Consider the following 27,165-nt stretch of genomic DNA (forward strand, 5'->3'; position numbering starts at 1 on the left):
ATCTGAATTTCCTGAATTTCTGAATTAAATAAATAAAAATTCTATGATAATTTTAACTTCTTTTAAATAATAAAAATTTTAGCAGAAAGCAAACTGATTTCATCCCACATAAAAATAACTCCATTTATCTCAAAAATCAGAAATTTTTTAAACGTATACCCAAAGCCCTCCCAAATATATATTAGCCAAATTCTGATAGAAGACTTTTGAGAACTTAATAATAATTTGAATGGCAATCTTAAACATGCAGGTAAATGTGAATGATGGAACACACTCTGCATGAAAATTAAGATACACTTAAGAGAAAGTGAATTATTCACAAAAAAAAGCATAATTAAGGAAAGATACATTTACTGAGCAGTGGCTGCCATTCCTGGTAGAATAGAAAACAGCTGCTAAATCTGTATTCTATTATGAACAGCAGCTGCAGAGCAAAAACATACATTTTCATGAAGAATGGTGTTTCATCTTTCACATCTTGTATTTCTGAGGAACATATGCACAGTCCGATGATAAAACAAATACAAAAAAACCTGTTAAACATAATATATCATAAAATATCATTGGTCCTTGGTGAAGGGTACATAAAATACAGTACTATAATATGATGAACGAGTTGAAAGTAAGGAAATCACAGAAAACTTACTGATACTCAATAAGAATTTTAATAGGTTGGAAATTTCAGTAAATGCATATGAAGTCAAGTTATTTCAAAACACAAAAATAGTACATTCAAAACAAAAACAATTTAGTGAACTTAAAAACAAAAACAGAGCAATTAAAATAAAAGCAATTTAGTGAATTTAGGTTTAACCTATAATCAGAAATTGAATTCGATCTCTGGTTACAGCTAGGTTTTTTTGCAAATCGTTGGAAAAAATATTTTATTGCATATATCTGAAACACAGATTCTCAAGAGCATATCAAACAAAATCCCAATGCAGAATGAAGTTTTCTGAGCAATGCAGATGGGCTGCCAGGGCAGATCATCGGATTTTGTCAATGATATACAGGAATTTTGCTAGCAGGGAAAAGGAGGTGATTGTTCCTCTGTATAAGGCAATGAGGGCTTAGAGGGGAACAGGTATTCTGTGTGTTATCAGACACTCAGCCTAAAACACTAATGGATCCAATATCTTTCTATTACAGAAGATTTAGGAGAAGTCCGGTTGGGCTGTCTCCCTAAATTCCACTCATGCACACCTTCTCGATAGTAACGTCACTTAGGTGGCAACGAACGTGTAGAGTGGTTCTCTTCAAGACACCTGGTCAGCGTGAAAAGGAAAAGACCAAAACCTCCAGCATATGACACCACAACGAAACAAATGACCCAGCAAGACTCAGTCTCCAGCAAGAGGATCAGAGTGGAAGCAGAGGGTGCTAAGAATCTCTGGGTACGACCAGGCTGCCATGCACGGAAACTGAACTTGGCCTGTTACAATGTAAGGCAGCTCATCGGTGAAGACAGGATATTAGAGCTGGAAAAGGAACTAGAAATTTTGAATTGGAATATCATTGGTTTGGCTGAAACAAGAAAAAGAAGAAATAAATCACTTATAAGTTTATCAAGTGGAAATCTGCTGTATACCAATGGAAACAGTGAAAGGAGAGAAGGTGGAGTTGGGTTTCTGGTCCCGAAAGATATAAAAAACAACATGTTGGAATTCAAAAGTACATCACCAAGGGTGTCAAGACTAATACTCAAGATTTCTAAGAGGTATAAGCTAATTGGTCCTTGAGGTTGTCACAGACATTCTCCCAGATATGCCAGACAAGCTGTACTTGCTACCTGGAAGTCTAAAACGCTGATGGAACTGATATTCGGGTGACACTCAAGTCAAGTGGACCCAATTTCGGCGAAGGCCGGATGGTCTGTGACAGCCAAATCCTCTGCTTGCACCTTCACGATGGTGGGACTGTTAGTAATCCTGGGTATAACCTCCATACACAAGTACATGGTGGATGACCACACAGGTATGAACCAAAGTAAACAGGGGTCAAGGTGTGGCACCCACACCACATGGAGGAATGCCGCCCCCTCCATGTTACCAGGCAGTATTGGTGGTAGATGACTCTCATCAACCGGTGCAATACCACCATTTTGCTTATTGGAGGTTTGAAGTGGTGGAACCCATGTTTAGTCTCTAGAGCTAAGTTCCGGTCAACCCTTCCCTACCTCTTCCATCATGCAGTGTGATTGTGATTGATGACTTTTGAGGTTATGATGAACACCATGGCGGGATCCAACATTCCTTACATTTCGAGGGTACAGCTCTAAAACGGTGTTCGCAGGCCGGCTGCTAGTTAGTACACCGGACCAAACCTATTGGTAACTCTCTAGGAGGCTTCCGGATCAGCTAGTGTATAATCTTGCTACCTCTACTCTGCCAGATAGTGACTGGAGGGAGTCCGAGTAGCATGTATGTGGGGAGCATTGTCAAGGCCACGTTATGGCAAGGGTCTGGGTATATTCTTACCATGTGTATACCATATCCAAAAATTTCATTACTTCATACAGCATGTTCCACCCACTTTTTCTTACTATTGAATACACCATGAATTGTCAAACTAATAGAGCAAGCTTATCTGCTAAAAGATCTAAACCTCCCAAGCTCTTCCTAATTCATTTCACAAATATACGTGGTCTCAATTCTAATCTCAACGAGTTCCATTTCCACTTGCAGTCTGCCAAACCCCATGTACTTTTTCTGACAGAATCTCAGTTATCAGTTGATTCAACTACTGCTCATCTCAGATGCAAAAATTATTCGCTGTATGATTCTTTCGCCTCAAAGGTGGTACTTGTTCTGTTCATCTGTTCATTCTGATATTCCCTGTCAGAGACTTGGCAATTTGGAATCTGCTATCTTTGATCTTCTCTGGCTTAAAATCTCTCTACCTGATTATGTCAAATTCATCTGTTGTCTCTACCATTCTCCCAACTCCTCTAATCACTTGGAGCTCTCTGACTTCCTCTCTTTGCAATTTGACTTTCTCCAGTCCAACATTCCTAACAGTAAGGTAATTTTCCTTGGTGATTTTAATGTTCACAACTCCAGCTGGCTTCCATTTTCTAGTCACACCGATCCAACTGGTCGAGATGCTGAGGCTTTTGCAATTAATAATGACATCGCACAGATTGTTCATTTACCTACAAGAATACCAGACAATCCTAACCATACAGCCAACATGCTTGATCTTTTTCTCACAAACAACTCTTCTATGTACACGGTCAAAGTGTGTGGTCCTTTAAGCACCTCAAATCACAACTCGGTGATTGTCTCTTCTCCGATGGAGCCTTTATCTCGTATTCAAAACCTTGTGTTGTTTGGCAATTCAAGAATGCAAAATGGGATGACATGCAAGATTTCTTTTCTTGTTTTCCTTTGTTGGACTACTGTTTCAAAACTTCTGATGTCAACGTTTGCTCAAATCGTGTCAGTGAAATTATTCTTGTAGGAATGGAATCCTTTAACCCATACTCCACTTTAAAATCTCGTCCTTTATCTAAATCCTTGTTTTCCAATAAATGTGCTAAGGCCGTTCAGGTGAAGAATGTTGTATATCGTAATTGGCTTGTTTCTAATTCTTCAGTTTCATTTTCTGCCTACACCAAAGCTCACAACAATTGTAAAGCAGTTATTGATCAGTCCAAACTAGAGTTCGAACAGGCTAAGGGTAGAAAATTTGCTTCATGCTCTAATGATAGCAGAGTTCTGGTCTCATTTAAACATATTTTAAACTATTGGCCACAACTTTTGCCCATCTCTGCTCCCAAATCTGTCAAAATCAGATGGTTCTGTTGTCACTTCGACCAAGGATAAAGCTGATTTGCTAGCATCCCATTTTTCTTCCAACTCATGTACTAATGATCTTGGTAAAACACCTCCCACCATTTCCAACCCACTCCATTCAATGCCTCCTGTGATCTTCAGTCAAAAGGATGTCAGAAGGATTTTGACGAATCTTGATGCTAAGAAAGCTCCATGTCCCGATGGTATTTCTCCACTTGTTCTCAAAACCTGTGCTTCTGAACTTACTCCTGTTCTTTCCCTCCTTTTTTCACTTTCTCATTCCAAAGATGTTTTTTATTCTGCTTGAAAATTTGTCATATCCAGCCAGTTCCTAAAATGGGTGACAAATCTGTCCCATCCAATTATCGTCCCATTGCAATTACTTCTACTCTTTCTAAAGTAATGGAGAAATCAATTAACTGCCAATTCTTAAACTACCTAGAAACCATCTGTCTGATCAACAATTGCCTGTATGGATTCCATCAGTGTCGATCCACTGGTGATATTCTGGCTTATATTACTCATTTATGGACAAATTCCATGGAAAAGTTTAGTGAGACACAAGCAATTGCTCATGACATCTGAAATTCTCAAATGCTTTCGATCATGTTTGGCATAAAGTCTTCTAAACAAGCTTCCATCTTATAGTTTGCCAACTGTTTTTAGTAATTGGTTTTTCAGTTTCCTCTCTGATAGCTCACTGAGGGTGATGGTAGATTGCTTCTAACTTCTTCACTAATGCCGGTGTCCTCCAAGGTTCAGTTCTTTCTCCCACTCTTTTCCTCTTGTATAACAAGTCTGGTCTGTAATTTCCATTGACTGGAAATCCTATCCATAGTTTTGCTGATGATGGCGCATTGCATTCCACTTTCCATTTTGAGAAACCCTGTTTGTTATTTGGTTTTTAGAAGCATTAGCAACTAAGGCCATACTGGTCCGGGAATATGCGGTGGTCATTCCCTTGACCTTTCCGCATCCTCTGTATTTGGTGGTGATGGGCTCGAACCCCGGTCTAATCAAGAAGAGTGTGGAGAAACCCTGCTCTGCTCAATCAGCTTCAACTTCTCAAATATCTGCTACCAAATCCTTAAATGCCAATCTCCAGGTAATTCTCCAGTGGGACAAAGACAACTTAGATGATTTCAATCCTTCTAAAATTCAGTCTTATCTTATATCTCCCAAAAAGGATTCTTCTGCTCCCATGCTTATCTTTGGCGTCACTCTGGTTTCTAGGCAAGTTGATATCTCTCTTTTGAGGATTACACTTACTTCTAATCTCTCTTGGCACAAGCACATTACAATCTTCCTCTGCATCTAGAAAATTCAACTGCATTTTTCTTTCACTCTCACTGTTACTTTTCTTCCAAACACTTGTTCACTCTGTACAAATCAAAAATCCGCCCTAGAATGGAATATTGTTCCCACATCTGGGGTGGTTCCCCCAAAACCTCTCTCAGGGTTCTTGATTCCATTCAGAAGAGGGCAGTTAGGTTAATTAATGATTCATCTCTAACAGAGTCTCTCCACTCGCTTTCTCATAGACGTACTGTTTCTGCTGCATGCCTCTTCTACAGATACTTCCATAGGCACTGTTCTTCCGAATTGGCTTCTATAATTCCCGCTCTCTCTTTCAAAACAGTCCGAACACGTGCCGCCACCAGCCAACATCCATTTACTGTCCAACTTCAAACCCACAGAACCAACTTTTCATCTTCCTCACTTGTTCATTCAACTGCCACTTTCAGGAACAACCATCCTCCATATGTATTTCCTGAAAATTACAGGCTACAGAAGTTCAAGTCTAATGTGAACAAATATCTTCTTTCGTCTTCTCATCCTCCAACCCAGGCACTATAGTAAGTGTTATAGGTTCTAATACCTCTAGTGTTTGGGGTTTTCATAAAAAAAAAAAAAAAAAACAATGGAGTGATAAGGACAATTGTGGGTGTAAAGGATGAATATCTGCCACTAAATACCACCTCCCTTTTACAACCAATGGAACGGGACATCATAGCAAATTTGACCTCGAGCAGACATTTATGGAGTTGTTAAGAGAAATGGACAACTTCAACATATTTGCCAAATAATATTGGAGGTCCTATAATATCCTGACAGACAGCAACAAATCAATGTTGCCTGGAAAAATGGAGTGTGGCAAGAAGTGTGGCCTGAGTGAGTACTACACAGTTTTGAAGGATTTGAGGAAGTGACTCAGATTGCACTGGTCTGCTCAATAGGTAGGGTTTAACAACATTAAGCCTGATGATGTGACTGATTTATTGGAGAACCATTCTCGGCTTCTTACAAATGATGAACTGAAGTATTTAGCTGCACTGTTGAAGAACAGCAGCAAGAACAAGACATGCCCATTTTACAGTACAGCCACTCACCAGCTTACGTAATACTCAACTTACGGAAATTCAACTTTACGTAAGTTTTTGCGAGTCGGTGCAAACATAAAACAATCGTGGAAACATATTTTGCATCCCGTAGGAATAAATGGAGGTATCGTGAAAATAATGCAATGTGAAACCAATTACGTATTGTTTTTTTTTTTTTTTTTTTTTTTTGATAATTCATTCCAAGACATAAGAAGTTCAAATTTTCGCTATATAACTAATCTATTTATCTCTCTAAAAGGTCATTTTTATAATGGAAATTGCACTACACTTTTATCGTTATCATATGTTTTGTTATAAGAATCAATTTTGAATGCCTTTGTGATATTTTTCTAAAATATATTTCTGGAGGTCACTACTATAAAACAATAAATACAATTTGTAATTTCCGGTTTACTGGGCTTTTCTGTGAGCGCAACCTATTATAAATGGGTAGTAAACTCGATCTTATTGCATCTGATATAACTGGAATTGTGTCGGTTTTTATGTTATGGTATTATGGTGAAATGAGTTTCCCTTCACTGAAATCTTCAATCATAAAAAAAAAAATAATAAATAAATTTTCAGAATCTTCTCTTCATTCCTATTTACATGTTACAATGGTGAAGGGAAAGGGACCAACAGAAAGTGCAAGTGCTGGCAGTGCTAGGAAACAAAACAAAATTGATTTAGAAATTATGATGATTAATTAAGAAGTACGAAGCAGGACAAATTTGTCCTCTATTGCAAGGAATTAAGTCTCACTGCTTCAACAGTGAATACTATTTTAAGGGGCAGTGCACGTATAAAAGAACATTTTAAAGGAGCAATGCATTTAAGATCAACAGCGATCACAAAACAGCATTCAGGCATTATATCGAAGATGGAAAAGCTGTTAATAATATGGAAGGAAAATCAGATTCAGAAGGGAGTGCCCCTGAGTCCAACGGTCATTCAAGCAAAAACAAGAAGTATTTATGAAGATATTACCGATGAGTATGGCGAACCCCAAGCCAAGTTCATGGCAAAGTAATGTGTGGTTTAATAGGTTCAAGCATCGCACTGGTTTCCAAAACATTAAACAAAAAACAAAAATAAAAAAGTATGTGGTGAAGTCACTCACCAGTGCCAATTCTGCAGCTGCAGAGAAATTTTGTGATGCATTGGAAAAATTCCCTTCTAAATCTCCACAGCCCTCAACTTCCACAGCGGCGTGCTTATGAGCTAGAGAGTTAATTCTGGTAACGATGCTCGAAAGGTAAAACTTGATGACATTGTGCCTGTCTCCTCTCTCTTTTTGTAATTTTATAATTTTTAAATTTTTGTAATTTTTCCTGTGTATGAGATAAAAAAAATTTAATAAATAATTCTATTGACATGTTCATCAAACATTTCTTTTTTGATGGAATCAAATTGAATCAAATTTGCTTCAATCAAATTTGTGAGTACTGCATAAGCATTTAGGGAAATTCGGACTTATGCAAATTTCCACAGAACACAACCCTTACGTAAGTTGGGGAGTGGCTGTATATAAAATGCATGATGCAGGAAATTCTGATTGGATTTGATAGGTACCTGCATAGGTTAGGCAACATTGATCCTAACTGGGAATAGAGCTGTTCCATTTGAGGAGGAATCAATGCAGTGTTGCAGCCTTGCTACCATACCATACATACCTTACGCCTCCAGCTGATCCAAAGATGGCAGTAGATGATCTAATCAACCCTGACGATCCACAACCAGGGCTTTCCTCTCATTAGTAATGCCTACTTATCTATATTTTATTATGGAATAAATGTGATTTAAATGCATATATAAAATGTTTTTATGTTAAATTAAATATTAAAATTTTTGTATTATTTTATGAAAGAGAATATCAATTTTTGTATGCATGGAACACATCCCATTGAAATATGGGTCTGATTTACGCTGATTCAAAAATGCCGGCATTTCCAGGAATTCAATCCCGGAGTAAACGAAGGGCCACCCATATTAAATACAGGTCTGGAGGCCTCATTTTAGGAAGGAGGTAAAACTGCTGAAATGAGTGAAGAGAAGGGCAACAAGATTGATAAGGGGGAAGAAGGGGGTGCTCTTACCAAGAAAGGATTCAGTTGTGCAAATTGCAGGATCTCAAGACCAGGCAACTGCAAGGTGTGCAAGGCATTCATTAAAATGCAACAAACAAGAATAAAGTTCTAAGACTCCTCTGAATATGTGTCACTGATTGGCTGAGGTCTGCTCAGGCCACTTACAAATGCTTCGACTGGAAGAAACTGGTAGATGTGTGCCCATCCTAAGTTTTTTATGCAAATTCAAGCTGTGAGCCAGTCATTATTGCAGGGTCCACTATATTATCATACTGAGAAAAGAATTCTAAAACAGGGGATTAAGTTCCCATTCAATTTACAATGTGCTTTCCACTTTTCCTTCTTTGTCTATCAGTAGCTATAACAATCATGATAAACATGAATAACAAATCTGCATGGCATTTAGTGCATCTTCTCACAAAACTAATTCAAACATGTTTAATTTTTTTGATAAACAGTAACTAAACAAAGTAATATTATTTAACTTAAACAGAAACTTAAATTCTGTATAACAGTTAGCAAATATTTTAAATTATAAACATTTCATATTCACATGCATCATAACTTCAGCTTTCTGAACACTGCTATACAAGCTTGCAAAAAAGCAATAAAGATCATTTTACATTTAGAGCTTTTTATTGAAAGAGTTCAGAGAAAAATATCCTTTTTCAATAATAAAGCAGAGGATCATTTAGTGACATAAAATGAAAAGATCTACTTAATTCCACAAAACTACATGATGTGCATGTATTGGTACTGCAATAATATAGTAATTCATACAAGACTAGGCCTTGATTATAGTTATCTTTCTAAAAGAGCCAGATATAAAATTTCATCAAAATCTGTCCACTGTGAGTTCATTTGGGATGTCGGATAATAAATACAATAACAACATCACTTGGAAAAACCACAAGAGAATAATTGTTACTAACCAGGATACTGATATAAATCTCTGATATAATTCACCTATGCTTGTACAGCCAAAACTAAACGGCATACTGATCCCAATTATCGAAACTCAGAGAGACCTCAGGATAATATATGACACTAAACTTACATTCACATCACATACTGACATGCTTGTAAAGAGAATGAACTAATGCACACGCATGCACGCGCGCATATACTATATTACCAAATATCAAATGTTCCCCCTGGTGTTTGAAAAAAAAAAAAAAAAACCATACATTTACAAGTCAGAAATATATATAAAAGCAGTTGCATTCACATAAGAAGTAAGCAAATCAACTTCCAATGGAAAGAAATCATATATACATTTGCAGCCAATCCGCTCACACCATTTTAGCAAAATAGCAATACCCTAGATCAGTGTTTCTCAAAGGGTGTGCCACGTCACATTAGTGTGCCGCAAAATTTTCCAAGTGTGCCGCGAAATTTAGAAATTTCTTCTTCTATGACTACGTAGGTGTGCCGCGAAATTTTTCTTCTTTGGAAAATGTGCCACGAGAGTAAAAAGATTGAGAAACACTGCCCTAGATTAATGGTGGGTGACAGACTCATCAAATGAATGTCTTGGTACTAGAACTACAAAACATTTGGGCACACCACAAAAACTGACAGAAAGAGTGTGCCCAGAAGAGCAATATTTGGATCCTGTTACTTGTCATCAAATACTATTAACAAGGAGTAGAACTGCAGCCATACAAACCAAACATCCCGAAAAGAAATGCACTGCATTGTTTTCCTGCTGACAACTCACTGTAACTGGTCCCAAGAACATTCGTAAGTAGTATTATAGAGTGATGAATCACAATATGCAGTTTTGGCCATGTCCAGAGAATACCAGAAAATGTCATCCCACGAATAGGACTGGAAAAATGAAAGCCACGTGAACACACATTCTGGACAATCCTGTTTTTCCTACAGAGGCAGCAATATGGAGAAAGAGTCCATTTCAGTTTTACAATTAGTACGACAATGCACCATGTCATACCATGTGCAGTGGTTTGGTTTAAAGGCATGGTCAAGCATAAGTTTCCTTTTTCTGCATGGAGCTCAACCTTAACCTCACTGCATACCATTGGGATGAATTGGAATGTCAGTTTTATATCGTCAACACATCCACAATAACGATGTGAACTTAAAAAACTGTGTTGAAGGAGGAATTGATCAAAATCCAGCACTGTTGCCAAAAATCAGATTTGAGTAACCAGATGAGGATGCAGAATAAAACTGAGGCCACAGATGGGCTGAAATTATTAAATAAAAAATCAACAAGTAATGGCAAATGATGCAAGAGAGCAAGCTTATCAGCAAAAGAAAAAAAAAACCTATACCAAGTTCACCAATCCATAACCTCCAAGAATTTGTCTAGTTCTTCCCTGAATTTATTCAACCCTTCAACTTCCACAACAACAGATGGAAGCCTGTTCCAACAATCAACGACCCAATGGCTGAAGACAAACTTATATCTATCTTGCAACCATCTTTCCTCAACTTGAATTTATACTCTTGAATTTATGGGCTTGGCACACCCAGGTTCTGTTGTTGTTGTTGTTATATTTGTTGGTGCATCAGCAACTTAGGCTATAATGCACTGATTACTGTCTAATATCTTCTTAGTTTGTCTTACACATGATATGGTTCATTTTTGTGATATTTATTTATCAATTTTAGAAAGAGAAAAATGTCATTCATGTCCTCACGATCTCCTAGAACACTCTGTAATGATAACTGGCTGGAGTTATGAAAATGAGAGAAGAAAGCAGATTTCCGTTCTTGCAGATATAGCGGGCATTCCAGGATGATATGTTTTACTGTTAGTGAACATAAGCAGTTGCTGCATTGTGGAGGATCATCGTTTGTTAGTAGGTAGCTATGTGTAAGGAATGTATGACCAATGCGTAATCTGGCTAGGATGGTTTCTTCTTTTCTGTTTCGTCTCAGACTGGATTGCCATTGCTTGGGTTCTCTCTTGATTTCAAGAAGTTTATTATTTGCTTGACCTTGCCACATGCGTGTCCACTGTTGTTTATACATCTGTTTGATAATGGATTTATGGTCAATATAAGGGGTCCTGAAATCAGATGGTATCACATTTGTAGCACATTTAGCAGCTAAATCTGCCTGCTCGTTTCCTAGTATTCCAGCGTGTCCAGGGATCCAACAAAATATTACTAGCTGTCCATGTCCGTGAAGTTCTAGTAGCTGTGCCCAAATCTTTTGTACCAGCGGATGACTAGAGAAGAATTGACGCTGTAGAGAACTAACAGCACTCAATGAGTCCGTATATATGATGGATTTGGTATACGACACTTCTTTGATATTCTCTAGAGCTAGAACAATGCCGTATAGTTCTGAGGTATAAGTACTGCATTCAGACGGAAGCTGTCTGGAGATGGTGATATTTGGTAATACTACAGCGGTACCAACTTTACTACCAATTTTGGATCCATCTGTATATATTTGAATGAAAGTGCTAAACTCAGAGGAGTGAGTCTTATGAATTTGTCTAATGTTGGAATCTGGAAGGTTATTCTTTCCCCATTGCTGAAAGTGTCTATCAATATGTATCAGGGGCATTTCCCATGGCTGGGTTTCCATGCTAGTATCCTGAAGAATGTTAGTAAAATTCAGGTCCCAGCTTGTGATAAGAGCTTGAAGCCTAATGCCAGATGGTTTATTGAGGCGTGGTTTACTTTCATAAAGTTTACTCCATTTGGGCATAAATAGATATTGCCATATGGGATGATGTGGAAGACTGCTGATTTTGGCTGCGTAATTTAGTAACAGAACTTGTCGTCGAAGATGTAGCGGTGGCTCATAGGCTTCGGTATATAGGCTTAAGATTGGTGAAGTACGGAAAGCCCCCAGTGCAACTCGTAGGGCACTATGATGTACGGGATCGAGCCATTTCAATGCACTCGGTCTGGCCGAGTCATATGCAGGAGACCCATAGTCTAACCTGGATCTAATCAGCAAGCGGTATAATTGTAGCAACATGTAGCGATCTGCACCCCATGACATGGAAGAAATTACTCTGAGAAGATTTAGTTTTCTAAGACAACTTGTACGAATATGTTTTATATGTTCCAGGAAGTTTAATTTTTTATCAAATATTACACCAAGGAATCTAATACTAGACTGGAAAGTAATACGATGAGAATCTAACTTTAGGTCTGGATCAGGATGTAAAGAGCGTTTGCGACAGAAGTGTACGGCAGTTGTTTTTGGTTTAGAGAGTCGATATCCATTGTTTTTGGCCCAAGAGACTATTTTGTTAATGGTACCTTGTAGTTGTCTTTCAATTAGTCGCATATTTTGAGAGTGACATGAGATGGCAAGATCGTCAGCGTATAGGTATGTATCAATTGTATTAGGTATACACTTGGTTATGGCATCAATCCTAATTGCAAAGAGTGTGGCGCTCAACACTGAACCTTGGGGAACTCCCTCTTCTTGTACATATGCTCGAGACAATGAAGAGTGGAATCTGACCTGAAAGGATCTATTGCCTAGAAAGTTCTTAATGAATATTGGCAGGTGACCCTGAAGTCCACATTTATGTAAGTCTTGAAGAATCCCATATCGCCAAGTTGTATCGAAGGCTTTCTCTATGTCTACGCATATCATGACTAGGTGCTCATTTCTGAGGAAAGCGTTCCGGATATTTGTTTCTGCTTTAATAATGAGATCAAGTGTAGATCTTCTTCTGCGGAAGCCATGCTGGTTTGGACTTAGAATGTTTTCCGTTTCTAGAAACCATGTCAGTCTAGCGTTAACTATTTTTTCCAATGTTTTTCCCAGACAACTGGTTAGAGAAATAGGGCGGTAATTTCTGGGATCTGTGTGGTCTTTTCCCGGTTTCGGGAAAGCTAGCACATAAGAATGGCACCAGCTAGCAGGATAATACTCCTCTAGGAAAATTCTATTAAACAGTTGTAAAAGGGCAGTTAACGAATCCTCACTTAAATGACGGATCATGGGATATAAAATTCCATCGGGGCCTGGAGCACTGTTCTTCAATCGAGAAAGTGCACTGCGCAATTCAATCATGGTCAGAGGTAGATTATACGAATATGGGACGGCAGTATTAAATTTTAGTTTGTATTTTTCCGTCCAGGATTTTAACAATTGAAATGCTGATTCATATGTGGTAACAGCTGAATGTGTTTCAAATGAAGTACCTAAGACATTGGCAATCTCTACAGGTTCAGAAATTTCCTTCCCTCTTACAAGTAGAATAGGAGTTGTTTGCGAGTATTTGCCATTAATTCGTTTAATTTTTTTCCAGATTATAGAAGTATCTGTGGATCTGTTAATGGTGGATGCGTAACGTGCCCATGCTTCTTTTTTACTCTCTCGTCTTATATGACGAGCTTTAGCTCTGGCTCTCTTAAACTGTAGGAGGTTGGCTGTGGTTGGACATTTTCGAAACAGATTCCAGTACTTATTTCTTTCTTTTTTAGCATTGTTGCATGCTTCATTCCACCACATTTTTGGATGTAGCCTAATTTTGAATGAAGATTTTGGAATAGCTACCTCCGAGGCTTTCATTATTTTTCGTGTAGTATACCTAACTGCAGAATCAATTGTGAGGGTTGTAATGACGGAAGTATCTATTCGAGCTATTTCCTGGTATTTAGTCCAGTTAGCCTTTTCAAATTTCCAGGTTGTCCTAATATCTCTCTGGGGAGGAGAACTTGAGCTAAAAGTACAGATGATAGGAAAGTGATCGCTACCACAAAAGTTATCAGTAACAGTCCAGTCAATGATAGGAAATATAGCTGGGGAGCATATTGAAAGATCAATAGCTGAACTTGAACCAGATGGAGAGTGTATGTATGTGTGATCACCAGTGTTTAGAATAGTTAGATTATGTTTATCTAAAAATTTTTCTATCATCTGTCCTCTAGAGTCAAGATGTTGGGAACTCCATAGGGGGTGATGGCCATTCCAGTCACCCATAATACAGAAGGGAACAGGTATTTGCTTAACTATATCATCTAAGTCATCAAGGCTGTATGTATGGTTTGGCGATAGATACAACGAAACTAATGTTACTGTTATACCAATGGTGACACGAACTGCAACTGCCTCTAAAGGTGTTTGTAAGGGGATAGGTCTACAGGGAACTACAGAGTTCACTATGACTGCTACAACTCCATGAGCTGAATTAGAGGAACTTCTATCTTTTCTATATATTGTATAATGCTATATATTGTATAATGCATACTGCTACAGGCTTATATTTATTTAATAGTTCGTAAAAGTCATCTACGTTAGCACGGAGCCCACGGCAATTCCACTGAATAACTGTACTCATTATTTGGTTTTAACTGGTGTCTGCTAACATCCGTGAAGTAGTCTGCTTACGCCTGTCTATTTTTCCCTTTTCCTTCTTTGAGAAGACTGGTCTGCCTGTGTCGATGTCATCTTCTGGGTGAATTTCAAGAATTGTATCGTCATCGCCTGCTTTTCCATCGATGTCCATGGTTTCCGATCTGAGTTTGTTTTATCACTTCTTTCAGAGCTCTTGATTTGTTCTTTCTGTTGCAGTTTGGGATTTTTATCTGGAGGAACTGATACTGGTGTATTTACTTCTTTTGTTACATAACTGGAGAGAGAGGGTTCCTTTGATGAAGAAAGTACTGATTTAGCCCAACCAGATATAGAGATATTTGGAGGGACTGAGCAGTCAGTTTGAGTTGATACTGAGCATAGTCGCTGAGTAATTGACACATATCTAGATGATTTAACAGGAATTGTAAATTGTTTTTTTGCCTCTTGGTATGACACCTTATGTTCTATTTTATATTTCTGGATATTCTTTTCTCGTTTCCATTGATCGCAGTCCTTAGAAAAGGCAGAATGATTTCCATGGCAATTAGGACAATTTTGAGTTTCCTTGTTACAATCAGTATGTGTGTGTTCTTTAGAACCACAAGCAGCACAAGTAACTGCACCTCTGCATACAGTTTGCGAATGACCAAATTTTTGGCACTTGAAGCACCGCACCGGATTGGGAATATATGGTCTAACATGACATCTGAGGTATCCAGCCTTTATAGTTGTGGGGAGAATTGGTGTTTTAAAAGTCAGTATAACTGTCCGAGTGGGGACGAGCTCTCCATCTCTTTTGATCAAAATTCTTTTGGCGTGGATTACATTCTGATTGTTTAATTCATGGACAAGTTCATCTTCCGATACATTTAGGAGATCCCATTCTGATATTACCCCTTTAGAGGAGTTCAAGGTGGCATGTGGGGTAACCTTTGTGGGAATTCCACCAAAGGTAGAAATTTTCAGGAGTCTCTCTGCATGTCTATGTTCGTTCATCTCCACTAATAAATCTCCAGATCTTAATCGACGAACCATTTTTGGAGGGCCAGCCACATTTTCGAGACATTTCTGAATCAAAAATGGAGATAACTTACTAAGTGGTTGGTCTGTGGAGGAATGCAATATTAAAAAGAGAGGAGCAGAATTATCTGTCCCTTCTTTTTTTTGTCTCTTGGCATGGGATGGGTTTAAGTCATGATCTAGGTCATGTCTATCTATATCTGGATCAGTAGATCCACAGCTAGACTGTTTTGTGTTTTCCATTACTGCTCCTTTTAGCCCTGGGAGAGTGAATTTCTTCTCCCAGACTTCCAGCCCCGCCATGTGGAGGCAGGAGCGGTGCCACCAGTGACCAAGCGATAAAGAGATTAGTTGTTAGTGTGTTAATAAGTTATTCCTATATACAAAAAGAAAGGTGTCTTGCCTTTCTGTCAAGTGAGCTAACTTCTTTACTTCAGAAGCGCAAAATTAAATAAGCTCAGAAAAATAACACTATTCTATAATCAACCGCTCTTTTAAGTAAATCGCTTTCAAAATCGCTTAGGAATTGCTATAGTCACTCGCTTGGCACTCGGGGCCACACCCAGGTTCCTGAGCTCGATATCATCGAGCTCAGGAACCTGGGCTTTTCTTCATGATTCCCTTCTGCTTCTGACTGTTGTTCTCTTGAAGTCAAAATTTTTTTTTGACTGGAGCAGCAAAAGCCTCAGGCTTCCTTGCACCATACGGCTAATGATCATAATAATGATAATGTGTGTAGAAAAATGCCATTAACATTCACATTACTCAATCCATTCAAGGATATAAAAATCCCAATCAGATCTCGCTGGATGTGCTTAGTCTCGAAACACAGCAAATTCCAGAACTGAAGCCTTACTAGGTAAGGGAACCATCCTGTTCCCTTCCCCAGTCTAGTCACCGTGCTCCGCACCTGTTCCAGCAGACCTATATCTTTCCTAAAGTGAGGCTTCGAGACCTGTATACAATACTTAAGATGTGGCCTGACCATTACCTTATACAATGGGAAAATAACCTCCTTATCCCTGCTAGAAACATTTCTGTATATCATTGACAAAACCCCATCAGCTGTCCTGGAAACATGTCTGCAATGCTCAGAGAATTTTATGTCTCACTGCATAACTACCCCCAGGTCATTTTCTTTTTCCACTACGCTGAAGGCAGTCCACACAGTTGATACATTTTTCTGGAGTTACTGATACCCATATGCAGTACATTGCATTTGTCAATGTTAAACTTCAACTGCCACTTCTGAGCCTATTGGCCCAATTTTCCTAGATCTTATTGCAGTAGCTCATCATGATGACTGTCATTAAACACCAAGCCAACTTTAGAATTATCTGCAAACTTCGATATTAAGCCTGATAGGCCTAATATCACTAATAAATATTAAAAAAAAAAAAACAATGGGCCAATACTGAACCCTGGAAAAATCCACTAATAACATTAGTCTACAAAGAGCAGTTCTTGTTGTTGTTTGGTTTTTAGGAGCATTAGCAACTAAGGCCATATTGCTCCGGAGATATGCGGTGGTCATTCCCTGACCTTTCCGCATCCTCCGTATTTGGTGGTCATGGGCTTGAACTCCGGTCTAATCAAGAAGCATGTGCTACGCACTGCTGCTCCTACCCACCTTGCCACGGGGGTGCCACAACAAAGAGCAGTGCCAACTGATAACTACTCTATGTCTTCTCGTATTTAATCATCCTTTTATCCATAACAGTAACTTGCCCTTAATGCCACATTGCTCCAGTTTGCATAGCAGTCTTTTATGTGCAACAGTATCAAAAGCTTTCCGAAAATCCAAGTATACGATAACAAAATTATCTTTTGCATTCAATTCCACTGTGACCAATTCATAGTATCCAATCAAACTGGTCAGACAAGACGTCCCCCTCAATGAATGCATTCTGTGTCTGAACTATAACTGCAGTCTTGTCTAGATGATCCTGCAGTGCTTCTTTAACCAGTGACTCCATTATTTTACCCAGAACAAAAGTTAAACTAACTGGTCTGTAATTACTCGTGTCACCCTTCGATCCCCCGTTGTGAATTGGGGATACATTTGCACATCTCCAGTCCATGGGGACCTCCCCTGAGTCCAAGGAAGCACTCATAATTATGGTTAAAGGTTTTCTTAATCCTTCGCTGCCTCATTTAATATAACTATATAGATCCCATCCACCCCAGGTTTGTTTCTTATGTTCAACTTCAACAATTTTTCCTCCATTTTGCTCTCAGTTATTACAAAATAATTTAGCTCCTTGCTAGAGAAGCTCCCACCTTTGATAAGCTACTGGCCTCCACTTCCTTACAGAATTCCTCACGTGTGATTGCAGATGCAAAATAGTCATTCAGTCTGTCAGCTACCTCAGCAGGATCATCAACAATCAAACCATCATTATCAAGTAGACCAATCTGATTCATCCCCTTCCTTCTAGAGTTTACATAAATAAAGAAGTCTTTGCTGTTCCTCTTTGCATTCTTTGCCAAATATTTCTCATAATCTGCTTTCGCTTGCCTAACTTCCTTTGTGATTTGATTTCAGACTAACCTATATCTACCATAGTCTTCTGTGTCACCTGATATTTTTTTGTATCCCATGCATTTTTCTTCTTTACCACTGGTCTCATTAGTTCATGTGACATCCATTTAGGCTTAAACTTGTAACAGTGTTTCTTAGATGGGTCAAAAAGGCTAGTAGCTTCCAAGATTACTTCCTTGAATGCTCCATTTCAAATTTGCTGTTGTAACATCATCAGTTGGCATTGTACAGAATTTAGTAACTGTCTGAGAACACTGTAGTCAAGTTTACCAAAGGAAAAACCCCCTCCCTTTACCCCAATGGTAGTTACTTCTTTGAGTAAATCCGAAGTGAGCACAGTGTGATCACTGCCACCTAGTGGTTCCTTTATCTCCAGACTCTTAATGCATGAAGAATCACTGTTGATAATCAGATCAAGATTATTACTCCCTCTTGTTGCCTCTTGAACGTGCTGCTGTAGAAAACAGTCATCCAATAAATCCACAAAAAACTTGCTAGCGTGCGAGTGACCATTTGTTAGCCCACCTGTTTCTCTGTATAGCTGTTGGGTATACTTATCACAGTCATTAGGCGTATAACACACTTCTGCTGTCAATTTTTTTCCCCCAGTGTCAACATTTCACCAAATTGACTCAACATTGCACTTGTCACCCATGTCAAATGGATGCACTGCCTTAGATTTACTATGCATTAGCATTAGCATTAGTAGAGGCATATGATGCAAGAAAGCAAGCTTATTCAGCATCAGCCAAAAAAAAAAAAAAAAAAAAAAAAAAAAAAGCACAACCACTACTCCCATTTCACCCCTCCATTCGTTCGAAATACCTGTCCAGCTGAGCCTTAAATTTGTTTAGGCTATCAACTTCAACAATAAGTGATGGAAGTCTATTCCACAAACCAACTGCCCGCTGGCTAAATGCAAATTTCCGCACATCTATCCGACATCCGTCCTTCCTCAATTTGAATTTATGCCCTCTCAGGTGATTATTCTGAGCAAGAGGAAGAATCCCATCGGCATTGAGCATACTCAAGCCATTCAAAGCCTTATACACCTCTATCAGATCACCTCGCCGATGCCTAGTCTCCAGACTCTGTAATTTGCAAAGCCTTTCTTTGTAAGAGCAACCCTTTGTTCAATTCACTAATCTTGTTGCCCTTCTCTGTACTCGTTCCAGCAGCTCTACATCCTTCTTGAAATGAGGCGTCCAGACCTGTATACAGTACTCAAGGTGTGGCCTGACCAATGCCTTATACAATGAAATAATCACATCCCTATCCCTACTAGAAACATTCCTGTATATCATTGACAAGACACAATGAGCTACTCTTGCAGCTCGTCTGCACTGCTCAGAGAACTTCATATCTGGCTGCACAATTACCCCCAGGTCCTTTTCATTCTCTACCACTGTCAGCGTAGTACCACAGAGTTGATACGTTGATCTGGGGTTACTTTTTCCCATATGTAGTACTTTACATTTGTCAATGTTAAACTTCATTTGCCACCTCTCAACCCATCTGCTCAACCTTTCCAGATCCTGCTGCAGCAGCTTAGCATCAGTAGTGTCCTTAACAACCCTGCCAACCTTTGTATCGTCTGCAAACTTGGACATTAAGCTTGATATACCATCATCTATATCATTAATAAATACAGAAAACAACAATGGACCTAACACTGAACCCTGAGGAACTACACTAATAACATTAGTCCACGTTGAGCAGTGTCCATTGATTACCACTCTCTGTCTTCTGCCACTCAACCATCCCTAGCATCCATAGCAGCAATTTACCTCCAATGCCACACTGCTCCAATTTGTGCAGCAGTCTTCCATGCGCAACAGTATCAAAAGCCTTTCTAAGATCCAAATACATAATATCAAAGTTATTCCCTGCATCCAGTTCTTTTGTGACTACATCATAGAATCCAATCAAATTGGTCAGACAAGACCTGCCCTTAACTAAACCATGCTGTGTCTGAGCTATAACTGAATTCTTGTCCAGATGATCCTGCAGTGCTTCTTTAACCAGTGCCTCCATTAATTTTCCTGGAACCGAAGTTACCTGGAACAGGTCTATAATTACTTGTGTCAGCCTTTGATCCTCCTTTGTGAATTGGGGTTATATTTGCACATCTCCAGTCTATGGGTACCTCCCCTGAGTCCAAAGAAGCTCGCATAATTATGGCTAGGGGTTTGCTTACTTCTTTTGCTGCCTCCTTTAATATAACTGGATAGATCCCATCCACCCCGGGTGCCTTTTTTATGTTTATCCTCAACAATTTCTCCCCCACTTTCCTCTCAGTTATTAGAAAATCATCTAGCTCACTGCCAATGTTTACTTCACCTACGACATTCCCCTTCCTGAATAACTCCTCATGTGTGAATGTAGATGCAAAATACTCGTTTAGATTGTTAGCCACCTGAGCAGGATCCTCAACTGTTGAACCATCAACATCCAGTGGACCAATCTGATTCATCCCTTTCCTTCTTGAGTTTAAATAGGTAAAGAACTCTTTTCTGTTTTTCTTTGCATCCTTTGCCAAGGATTTCTCATAATCTGCCTTTGCCTGCCTAATCTCCTTTGTGACTTGGTTACAGACCAACTTATATCTATCATAGGCTTCCATGTCACCCATTAATTTGTATGTATCCCATGCATTTTTCTTCTCTGCCATATGTCTCATTAGTTCATCTGACAACCATTTAGGTCTGAACCTTGAACAATATTTCTTGGTTGGTATGTAAAGCCTGGTAGCTTCCGAGATTAGTTCCTTGAATGCTTCCCATTTTGAATTTGCTGTTGGTAACATCATCAGTTGATCCCACTGTACAGAATTTAAATACTGTCTCAGCCCATCATAGTCGCCTTTACGAAAGCAAAAACCCTTCCCTTTACCTCTGATGGTAGTTACCTCCTTGAGTAAATCCCACTTCAGCACACTGTGATCACTGCCACCTAATGGTTCCTTTATCTGCAGATTCTTAATGCATGAAGAATCACTACTGATAATCAGATCAAGAGTATTACACCCTCTAGTTGCCTCCCGAACATGCTGGTGTAGAAAACAATCATCCAATAAATCCACAAAAGCCTTGCTAGTGTGTGTGAGTGACCAACCCACAAATTCCAGTCAATATCTGGGAAATTAAAATCCCCCATTATAAGACTCTCTGATTTACTGGCCCATTCTAGTTCCCTGTACAGTATCTTATTATACTCATCAGAGTCATTAGGCCTATAGCACACTCCTACTCTAAATTTTGATTTACCCATGCTTATGTCACACCAAACTGACTCGACACTGCCCTGTCCATCGATGTCGACTGGCTTCACTTCCTTCGATTTTATGTGTTTTTTAACTAATAGCATAACCCCTCCTCCCTTCCTATCCTGTCTATCCTTTCTGTAGACATTGTACTCCCCAAATTGCAGTTCTGCATTCCTTATATCTGTGTGGCACCATGTCTCTGATATCCCAACAATATCTGCCTTTGATGTTTTGAGCAATACCTCAAATTCATCAAATTTATTTACTAAACTCCTAGCATTGGTGTAACGCAAGTATACATGCACCTGTTTCTATTCTTAGCTACCCTAACACAACCCATGTGTTTACTTGTACCGCAATGACTTCCAGCAGTCTCTGAAATATCCTGCATATTGTTTTTCAGGCTTCTGCTCATTCCAATAGAAGCAGTGTAAGAATCTCTTTCACCTCTGCAAGTGGCTACTGTTAATCTATTTGTCTTTGTCTCCCCCCAAGCTAGCAGTTTTCCGACCCACCTAACACTGCCTCGATAGCATCAGCAAATATTCTTGCACCCTTTCTATTTAAGTGTATCCCATCCCTGTAGAAGCAATCTCTCCTGTTAACAAGTACAGTCCAGGCTGAAAAAAATTCTATCCCTTGAGCCTTGCACAATCTTTCCAGGGCCGAATTGATCGACAAGGCTCTCATCATATACTCCATCCTATCGTGTCTGGGCAGAATTGCAGACACTGTCAAATTCAACCCTACTTCACGGCTTTTTTTCAACAGTGACCTGTACTTGTTAAGTAATTCCGCTGGTCTCCTACTCTTAATATCATTAGTAACTGCTTCTTAACTAAGAGCATAACACCTCCACCTCGCCTGTCCTGTCTTTCCTTCCTGTATACATTGTATTCCCCATGAATTTGAATTCAGAATCACATGTCTAAGTGACACCATGTTTCCATTATTCCTACAATGTCTGCATTGGATGTTCAATGAAATGCATAATCAAATGGTTACATCTAGCAATATAACATATATTACTATGGAATATATTTCATTAAAAAAAAAAAAAAAAATTTCAAGAACAGCAACAATTTAAATATTTCAGAAGTTTTTTTAAATATGCATAGCATTCTGGAGATTATTTCAGAAGTTTTTAAATATGCATAGCATTCTGGAGATTATTTCAGAAGTTTTTAAATATGTATAGCATTCTGGAGATTCTATCAGAAAACATTAAGGTTAACATGATTCCAGTGAAGTTGTAAAGAGAATGGAGTATAATGTTACAAGATGTGAATGTAAAAGTGCCAGGACTAATTTTGTATTTGAAACTGATATCATAGAGTTGAGACTTGTGGCAACGTGTTTGACAACTCATCTAGACATAGCACCACATGAATCATCCATGTATCAATGGTAAGTTTATTTGAAATATGAATTATCACCACTAAATAAGTATTTTATGGTTTCTGTTTCATTTTAACACATTTGCTGACACATAAATGAGAGAGAAATCATCCACTGTGCCATTATATTCATTAAAAAATCAACATCCCCAGCATTCTAAAAATTCATACATAATGGCTCAAAATTAAAAGCTTGGATTTCATTCCTGAACATATACTTCTGATGAACTGTAAATCAAATGTTATTCATGTACATAAACTAACAACAAAGCAAAAAACAAATAAAACTGAGCCAAGTCTATAAATAAAAGCCAAGCATAGTGCAAAGCAATCAATCAGCATGCCAATACTAAGTTATTTGTTAATTTCATTGACTTTAAGTTTACAGCAGTTGTTGGTTAAGAAAGACCGCTCATATGTATTATAGCACAATGCTTGGGTGCAATTTGAACACAGATATGCACTGCGACACATCATTTCTAGTGGAATGATATGTCGCAATGAAAAATCACATCATTCCTAGGTCTGTGCTTGTTGACAGGAGAGACTACTTCTACAGGAATGGGGTACACTTAAATAGAAAGGGTGCAAGAATATTTACTGATGCTATCGAGGCAGTGTTAGTTGGGACAGAAAACCGCTAGCATGGGGGGATACACAGACTAAAAGGTTAAAAGTGCCGCAGGCAGAGGCAAAAGTGATTCTTGCACTGCTTCTATTAGAATGAGCAGCAGCATGGAAAGCAATTTAATGGAGATTTCCAGGACTGATGGGAGTCATAGTGGAACAAGAAAATACATGTTAGGGTGGCTAGGAGTAGGAACAGGTGCATGTATACTTAAATGTACACCAATTCTAGGAGTATAGTTAATAAATTTGATGAGCTTGAAGTGCTAGTTGGGATATCAGAAATGTGGTGTCACACAGATATAGGCAGTGCAGAGTTGGAATTTGGGGAGTACAATGTGTACAGAAAGGATAGATAGGACAAGACGGAAGGAGGGGGTTATGCTAAGAAACACATAAAATCTAAGGAAGTGCATCCAATTGATGTTGGTGGACAATGCAGCGTTGAGTCTGTTTGGTGTGAAATAAGAGCACTTGGAAAGGAAAAATGAGAGTAGTTATGTGTGTTATAGGCCTAATGAATACATGATGATGATGAGTATAATGAGCAATTGTGCAGAGAAATAGAGTGGTCCAGTAAATCAGAATGTCTTATAATGGTGGATTTTAACTTTCCAGATACTGACTAGAACTTGTGGGTTGGTCACTTGCACACTAGCAAGGCTTTTGTGGATTTATTGTATGACTGTTTTCTACGGCAACATGTTCGAGAGGCAACTAGAGGGAGTAATACTCTTGATCCAATTAGCAGCAGTGATTATTCATGCATTAAGAATTTGCAGATAAAGAAACCACTGGGTGACAGTGATCACAATGTACTGATGCGGGAACTAGTTAAAGATGTAAATACCATTAAGGCTAAAGGGAACGGCTTTTGCTTTCGTAAAGGTGACTACAGAGATCTCAGACAGTTTTTAAATTCTGTATAGTGGGATCAACTAATGATGTTACCAATGTTCAATTCTAAATGTGAAGCTTCAGGGACTTAATTTTGGAAGCTACTAGGCATTTCATTCCAACTAACACATACTGTTCAAGGTTTAGGCCTAAATGGATGTCAGATGAATTAATGAGGCTCGTGGCAGAGAAGAAGAAGAAGAAGAATGTATGGGATGCATATAAAATATCAGAGACACAGAAGCTTATGGCAGGTATAAACTAGTCTATAATAAAGTCACAAATGAGGTTAGCCAGGCGAAGGCAGATTACTAAAAATCTTTGGCAAAGGATGCAAAGAAAAACAGCAAAGAGTTCTTTACTTAGGTAAACCCCTAGAAGGAAAGGGATGAATCAGATTGGACCACTTAACACAGATGAGTTGACTATTGATGATCATGCTCAGGTAGCTGATAAACTGAATGAGTATTTTGCATCTACATTCACACATGAGGAGTTATTCAATGAGGGGAGTGCCAGAAGTTTATCAAACACTAACAGGGAGCTAAGTGATTTTGTAATAACTGAGACAAAAGTGGAGAAGAAATTGTTGAAGTTAAACATAAGGAGGGCACCTGGGGTGGATGGGATCTATCCAGTTATATTAAAGGAGGCAGCAAAGGAAGTAAGAAAACCCTTAGCAATAATTATGAAAACTTCCTTGGACTCAGGGGAGATCCCCATGGACTGGAGGTGTGCAAATCTATTACCAATTAACAAAGGGGGTTCAAAAGGTGACAAGTAATTACAGACCTGTTAGTTTAATTTGTGTTCCGGGGAAAATATTGGAATCACTGGTTAAAGAAGCATTGCAGGATCATCTAGACAAGACTACAATAATAGTTGGACACAGCATGGGTTTGTTAAAGGGAGGTCTTGTCTGACCAATTTGATTGGATACTATGGTGTGGTCACAAAGGAACTGAATGCCAAAAATAATTTTGATATCATATACTTGGATTTCAGGAAAGCTTTTGATATTGTTGCACATGGAAGACTGCTGTACAAATTGGAGAGGAATGACATTAAGGATAAGTTGCTACAATGGATAAAGGGATGGTTGAGTGGGAGACGACAGAGAGGGGTAATCAATGGACCCTGCTCTTCGTGGACAAATGTTATTAGTGGAGTTCCCCAGGGTTTGGTGTTTGGCCCATTGTTGTTTTGTATATTTATCAATAATATTGATGAGGGTATATCAGGTTTAATGTCCAAGTTTGCAGATGATACAAAGGTTGGCAGGGTTGTTAACGACAGTAAAGACAATATGCTACTCCAACTAGATCTAGATAAGTTGGGAAAATGTACTGAGAAGTTTAACATTGACAAATGCAAAGTACTGCATATGGGTAGCACTAACCGAAGAGAAACGTACCAACTGTGTGGTATTACACTCATGGAAGTGGAAAGTGAAAAAGACCTCGGGGTAATTGTGCAGTCAAATATGAAGTTTGCTGAGCAGTATAGATGGGCTGCCAGGGCAGGTCATGGAGTCTTGTCAATGATATATAGGAATTTTGCTAGCAGGGATAGGGAGGTGATTATCCCATTATACAAAGCAATGGTCAGGCCTAGAGTACTGTGTACAGGTCTGGAGGCCTCATTTTAGGAAGGATGTAGAGTTACTAGAACGAGTACATAGAAGGGCAACAAGTGTGGTGAGGGGAACAAAGGGGTGCTCTTACCAAGAAAGGCTTAAGTTCTGCAAATTGCGGTGCCAGGAGAGTAGGCACCTGCGAGGTGATCTGATTGAAGTGTATAAGGCCTTGAATGGCCTGAGTAAGCTGAATGCTGATGGGAATTTTCCTCTTGCTCAGACAAAGAACCTGAGGGGGCACAGTTTCAAATTGAGGAAAAATAGTTGTAGAATAGATGTGTGGAAATTTGCCTTTAGCCAATGGGTAGTTGATTGGTGGAACAGGCTTCCATCTTTTGTTGTGGAAGCTAATATCCTAAAAAAATTTAAGGCTGAGCTGGACAGGCATTTGGAACGAATAGAGGGGGTGAAATGGGGTATTTGTTTTTTTTTTGGCTAATGCTGCATAAGCTTGCTTTCTTGCATCGTATGCCTCTACTAATGCTAATGCTGTTTTACTCTTATGCATAAAGGCAGTGAACATGTTAAAACTGAGTGAATTTATTGAGCAATGAAATGGAAATCACTACTCTAATAAGTACCTAGATTAGCTATTATACTATCTTTCTGTTTCCGCTCTATTTTACTCTGCAAGCTGTGATTGAAGGAAATCTAAGAAGTGAGTACACAGCAGCAAATGGATGGGGGCAAAACACTGCTGAGGTTGTGTTTTGAGGTAAGGATTGGACTATCAAGTCAGTGGCGTAGCCAAGATTTTTTGTCTGCAGGTACTTCACAAAAAAAGATGCCAATTGCCTAATTCTAAAAAGCGCAACAATACCAGATTTCGGTGTCAGGAAGTACAATTCACCCTGCTGAACGCTACCCTGGTTATAGTTGTAATAATGATTGTGTGTGTGTGTGTGTGTGTGTGTGTGTGTGTGTGTGTGTGTGTGTGTGTGTGTGTGTGTGTGTGTGTGTGTGTGTGTGTGTGTGTGTATAGAATGCACGAATAGGAAATGTAAAGAAAAAACAGGATTTGTCTTTATTACCTTTATCCTTCCCTTTCCCTGCTTTATTTCTCGTTTCTATAACACTGCCTGTCACACAATACATTTTTTATCTCCAAATTAACTTTTTCGTCCCTTTTTCAAAACAATTTTTACACATCCAGCTTTTTCTTTGCTATCTTTTTACTTTTTATCCTTCATTTTTCTGTCTGTTGGGAGATTCAGAA

At 38.8% G+C, this 27,165-nt stretch overlaps 1 protein-coding gene across 2 annotated transcripts in view; it reads right to left on the minus strand.

Annotated features, from left to right (window-relative positions):
• The window catches only part of ATP8A (ATPase phospholipid transporting 8A1), a 1,160,338-nt gene that overhangs the window by 729,147 nt on the left and 404,026 nt on the right, over nt 1-27,165 (minus strand). The window lies entirely within an intron of this gene.

Source organism: Mastigoproctus giganteus, chromosome 2 (genome assembly GCF_048544385.1).
Source record: "Mastigoproctus giganteus isolate SK-2022 chromosome 2, ASM4854438v1, whole genome shotgun sequence".
In the NCBI taxonomy this organism is placed as follows: Eukaryota; Metazoa; Arthropoda; class Arachnida; order Uropygi; family Thelyphonidae; genus Mastigoproctus; species Mastigoproctus giganteus.